The sequence below is a fragment of the Lissotriton helveticus genome, chromosome 2_2 (assembly GCF_964261635.1).
Source record: "Lissotriton helveticus chromosome 2_2, aLisHel1.1, whole genome shotgun sequence".
Classification (NCBI taxonomy): domain Eukaryota; kingdom Metazoa; phylum Chordata; class Amphibia; order Caudata; family Salamandridae; genus Lissotriton; species Lissotriton helveticus.
The window spans coordinates 407,424,692-407,430,691 of record NC_136060.1 but is presented as its reverse complement, the minus strand read 5'-3'; positions in this window follow the sequence as shown (position 1 = coordinate 407,430,691).

Genomic DNA, 6,000 nt, shown 5'->3' with positions numbered 1-6,000 from the left:
CACCAAACATGTTTAGAGAAGGCAGAAAAAACAGCCTACCTTATGTGAAGATATATTTACAGATTCACCAATGTATTTACTTGAATAAAACCTGACAAGGAGGTTACCAATGACAAAGCAGATCACTAAAACTACAAATATAGTTTAGTAAATAACAAAGCATATAATATAAAATTAACAGTTTGCTTAAGAATCTAAAACAAGATATCAAAAGCAAGTACTAGAGTATATGTTTAGAAGTAAAATGAAATCATGACAGTTGTAGGAGAGTAGGGTCTGCTTTCCTATGGTCACCCCACTTTTTCCTTCACTGGTTTTCAACTTTAATGTGGCTGTGGGCCTGCTAATCAGACCCACAGCCCTGCTGTTCTCTCTCTAAATTCACACCATGTACTTTAGGTACATCACCAATTCGGAATTGGGTCACTCTTGTGTGTCCCTGTATAGTGTACCCAGGGCATATGTGCACCCAAGGCCTACCAGGGGCTGCAGCATATCTTTTGCCACCCCTGGCTGGCCATCCAAACTGACACAACTGGTTGATCACTCAGCTGGGGCAAGGTCGTGTAATCATCCCTTGCTTAGATATAGAATTCCTATATCTAACCTTATATCTAGACACATATACACCTTTAAGTCACTCCTATGGCAGGCCTTAACAATCCTGGAGGCAGAGTGCTTGATTTTATGTGAGATGAGGCTCTAGCATGGGCTGAGCCTGTCTGTAGCTTTCGGAACCATGTCCTTATAGCTGTTCTAGGATATACCCATACCATATACTCTTAAGTACATTATGAACCTCGCGGTAAAATGCTAACTTTTTTTTGGCTTTATCAAAACATGTCGTGTAAGGTGTCATACGCTTTGGAATACTACCCCCTCGCCAGTTCTGGCGACGGGGGTAGCATTCCACCCTTCTAGAGGGAGAATACATGTTGTTCCTACTAATCCTGGTTAAAGTTAACCAGAGCCTCAGCATCACAAAAAGGATCCTGCTGCCACAGACACAAGTCTGACCTCCTGCTGCTGGGAGTCCTTCCAGCGAGGGAGGCTTGGACAATAGGTTTCCTGTCTTGGGAGGTGCTAGCACCACCCCAGACAGGCCACAGTGTATTGGGGCAGAGAGGGCTGAATGAAATGAGACACTGCCTGGGGCACACAAGGTGCCGGCCAAGATTCTTTAAAGGCATCTTCATTTTCATCTCTCCTCTTATCTTAGTGACCATCAAGTGCTGGATTAATCACAACACGGCTTTAGAAGCCTGCATAGCACGGAAACTGCTCTTACGGTGTTTTTTAATAACATATGTATGCAGGTGGACGCAGGTCATACCACCCTGCTGATTCTTCTCGACCTCACAGCAGCATTCGATACCCTGTCCCCCTTGAGGCTAGTTGAGCGCCTTAGGGAGATAGGGATCGGGGGCTCAGCCTTGGGGCTTTTGGCTTCTTTTCTTAAGGATCGGACTCGGATGGTGAGCCTTGGGCCTTTTTTCTCTGCCCCTAAGACCATGGTGTGTGGCGTGCCTCAGGGTTCCACCCTGAGTCCGACGCTTTTTAACATTTATGTGGCTCCGCTTGCCAAAGTGGTGAGATCGTTTGGGTTGGAAGTCCTATCCTACGCAGATGATACCCAAATTATTGTGTCCATTACCCACAATATTAGAGATTCGGCTACTAATTTTAGGCTCTGCATGGAAGACTGAGGTGCTTATTTTTGGCAGCAGATCGGATATCTGGTCCAGTGACTGATGGCCAGATTCTTTGGGCGCTTGTCCCTGCCCTGTCCCATTTGGAAAAAATCTTGACACTCTGGTGGGCAATTCTCTCACCATGAGTAAACAGGTGAGTAGGACAGTCTCCACCTGCTTCGGGATCATTAGAACTCTAAAGAAAATTTCACACTATCTTTCGTCTGATTCCCGTAAGCAGGTAGTGGCCGCCCTTGTGACGTCCAAATTGGACAACTGTAACGCCCTTTATCTGGGCATCAACAGAGGTCTGATTCAACGGCTGCAGCTAGTGCAGAATGCTGGGGCCAGGCTCGTGATGAATCTGCCCAAATTCCATTCCGTCTCTACCTCTCTTAGGGCGTTACATTGGCTTCCCATTGAGCGTAGGATTCTCTTTAAAACCTTATGCCTAGTTCATAAGGCCTTCTTTGGCACTGGTCCAGAGGCTATCAAGACAATCTTACATCTATATATTCCCTCTAGGAAGCTTAGGTCAGCAGACAAGAATTTGCTTATAGTGCCAAGGTTCAGCAAGGTCAGGTGGGGAGGCCGTTCCTTCTCTATGGTTGCCGCTAAACTCTGGAACTCCCTCCGGTCTTCCCTCACATTTGCTGTTCCGTAAAGCTTTGAAGACATGGCTTTTTACTCAGTCTGCAGCTTAACATTCTTTAGCCTACTCCATGCATTGTCCGCTTTTAGCGCCTTGACGCCCTTGGTCTAAGTGCGCGCTTTATAAGACCCAGTTTCATTCATTCATTAATGATACAAAGCATTTCCAACGGCAGGCGTATACCGTCTTAGTGGAGGGACGCCTGGGTGCCAGAATAATATTACAAACTTCTGGCGGGAGGTCGGAAGCTATCAACTGCTTCAGCTCAATATCCACACAAGAAGGCAAAGAGTTGACAGGTTCAGGTGGAGGACCCTCCTCTGCAACTGCGACAGAAGATCCTCCCGAAGGGGCAGCCTGAATGGAGGAACGATGCTCATGTTCAGAAGCTCGGGATGCCACTCTCCGTGCCCAGTCAGGAGCCACAAGAATAACTTGGGTTTGGTTGTACTTGATCTTCTTGAGAACTCTGGGCAGGAATGGTATGGGTAGAAAGGCGTATAGGAGGTCTGAGGTCCACTGAAGAAAAAGAGCATCTCCGAGCAAGAGCTGCCTTGAAAATTCCAACACGCAAAACTGCTGACATTGTGCGATCTTGAAGGAGTCGAACAGATCTAACTAATGCTCTCCCCACTGTTGAAAGAGAACTAACGCTACCTCTGGGTGGAGACGCCATTTGTGATCCACTCGGCATTGACAGCTGAGTTTGCCCGCCCTGGGGTTCAGGGCTGCCAGGTGTTGAAGCGCCAGGGAAATGACTTGCTGTTCCAGCCATGTACAGAGACGCGAACCTCTTGACAAAAGGTCCACAACCCCACTCTACCCTGTTTGTTGCAGTACCACAAGGCAGTGGTGTTGTCCGTGAACACTTGTACCAGCCTTCCCTAGATAGAGGGTAAGAAGGCTTTCAATGCCAGTCGTTTTGCACGGAGCTCCAGCATGTTGATGTCGAGTCCGGATTCTGCCAGACACCAGTCCTCTGATCTCCACCTCTCCAAGATGGCTGCTTCATGCTAGGAGCGATGCATCTGTGACTATTGTGAGATTTGGTTGGAGAAGGGCGAGGGGTCTGCCTGAGACCCAACTGTGGTGCGCTAGCCACCATTGCAGGTCCCTTGCACTTCCCTCCGAGATCTGGACCATATAGGAGAGATTCCCCTGATGCAGCACCCACTGAAACTTCAAGTCCCATTGGAGAGCCCACATGTGCCAACTGTCTCAAAGTCATTCTCATCGAAATCCAGATTAGAGACGGAAACATCGGTATCATAGCCTGACTATCCTGGACTCGCCGTTCGGGAGGATAGGCCCAAAATTGCACTATGTCCAGAACAGCTCCGATGAAACGGAGCATCTGAGAGGTAGTGAGGTGTGACTTTGGCATGCTAATAGTGAACCTCAGCACGTACAGGAGGTCCGCCATAGTGTGGAGGTGGGAAGACGACAGCCTGGGGCGAGCCCACCTTCTTCAGCCAGTCGTCGAGATAGTGAAAGACTGACACCCTTGATGGGCGCAGATAAGCTGCGACCATCACCTTGCTGAACACCCAAGGGGTACTGGGGTAAGGCCAAAGGAAAGCACGGTGAACTGAAAATGCTCATGGCTTACCGTAAACCACAGGTAGCACCGATAAGCCGGCAGGATGGGAATATAGAAATAGGTGTCCTGCAAATCCACCTCTACCATCCAGTCTCCCGGATCCAGGGCAGACAGTACCTGAGCCAATGTGAGCATCTTGAACTTTTCCTTTTTAAGTAAGTAGTTGAGGGCTCTTAGAGCTAGGGGAGGATGAAGGGCCTTGTCCTTTTTCAGGACCAGAAAGTAACAGGAATCTTAACCACAGCCTACTCCTGGTGTCGGAACCCTGTCTATGGCTCCCTTGGCTAAGAGAGCCATGACTTCCTATTGAAGAAAAATGAGATGATCCTCCGTCAGACAGTTATGGGATGAAGGTATGGATGGAGGGGTAGTCTCAAAAGGGAGGGAGTAGCCTCTTCGGACTATCTGGAGGATAGTCGAGCCAGTGGTGGAGGTGATGGCAGATCCTGCCACCTACTTTTGTTCAAGAATGATCCTGACTGGGAGCCACCTGGAGCCAAATACCTAGATTCTAACAGAATGGAGGGTAAACAAAGGCACACAAGTATCACTTTACAATCGAGTACCTAAAAGAAACATTTGAGGCAGGTTTTTGACTTTGTTTACCCTTCCTATATAAGCTACATGCATGTACTCAAAGAAGGTAGGCATATGCTAATAGTGCATAATTGGGAAAAACAAAATGTTTGGATTTAAAATGTAGCGGTGTTGGAGCGGACTGTATTCATAAAAATGTACTTCTATGCAAAGGAATCCTTTTCAGCAGCATTATACAACAAATTGAGAAAGACAATAAGGTTCGAAACCCATGCCTTGCAGTTTGCAAGAGGCTTGTTGATGCTGGTTCATAGTTCACTGTGCTACAATATTGAATTGCAGTTTATGTACTGCATGTAATAATGGATATTTGTCAAAAGTAGTAACCCACTTACCTATCTACAAAAAAGAATGAATTATGATTTGCATGATTCTATTCCTCATGACTGTACCCCCTTTCTATTGTTACGCCTTGACCACCAATTTATGAGTGTGCACATCAAAGAGGTTTCTGAAGTGGGCTCTTAGTGAATTGACAAAAAAGTTCATGCTAGGGCATACAAGCTCAGCCATCGGCTCCAAGTGGATCAAAAGTGGCAATAACACCTGCAGGTAGGGCAAGGTCTCTTTCGCGAATGGGGAGAACCTTTGCTTGAAATGTTCACCACCACTGAGAATGTGCAGTGTCAGCAATTCTGCATCTTGGAGTTTCCGAGGCAGCTCTCGTTTGTAGAAACATTCCGCCTTTAGTGGAACTCAGGACTTGTGTATGTCTTTCTGCAGATGCTACTCCTGCCCCAAGTTCTCAAGAAAACCAGGACCAACTGGGCCCAAGTCATCCTAGTGGCGTCAGTTTGGGCACAGAGGGTTCCCTGCTCAGGGCCTCCGTGAGCCTAGAGCCGGCCCTGGTGGTATCCAGAACTCCTGTGCTTGAGCAACTCTCCTCTCAAAAAGCTGCCACTCCAGGAGGATCTACTGTCACTGCAGCAGGGCAGGTTCTGCACATGTGCCATTGCAATCTCGACCTTCATGCTTGGGGATTCAGTGGGGAGTGCTAAAAGCTTTAGCCCTTCCACCAGAGCTGTAGGATGTCATCTTAGCAGCCAGACATCCCTAGACAAAAACTGTATACGCCGGTCATTGGGACAAATTGGTTGCTTGGTGTGGTAGTCCGCATAGAGACCCCTTCCAGGCAAAGTTATATGATGTTTTGTTGCTTGTTTTGTTCCTAACCCGGCAAGTCTTTGCTCTGGGCACAGTTTAAAGGTACCTTATGCCTCTGTCTACCTTTTTAACGGTGTTTGATCAGTCCTCATTGTTTAAGTCTTCAGGCGCCTTTGAAACATTTGAAACATTTGTTTCCTCAGTCTCCCTTTGTCATGTCACACTGGGACCTCAGCTTGGTCCTCACATTTCTGATGTACAATGCCTATGAGCTGCTTTACAGCAGTCCCTTGCATCTTCTTATCCTCAAGACAGTATCCATCATCGCATTAATGTCGGTATGGCATGTAAATGAG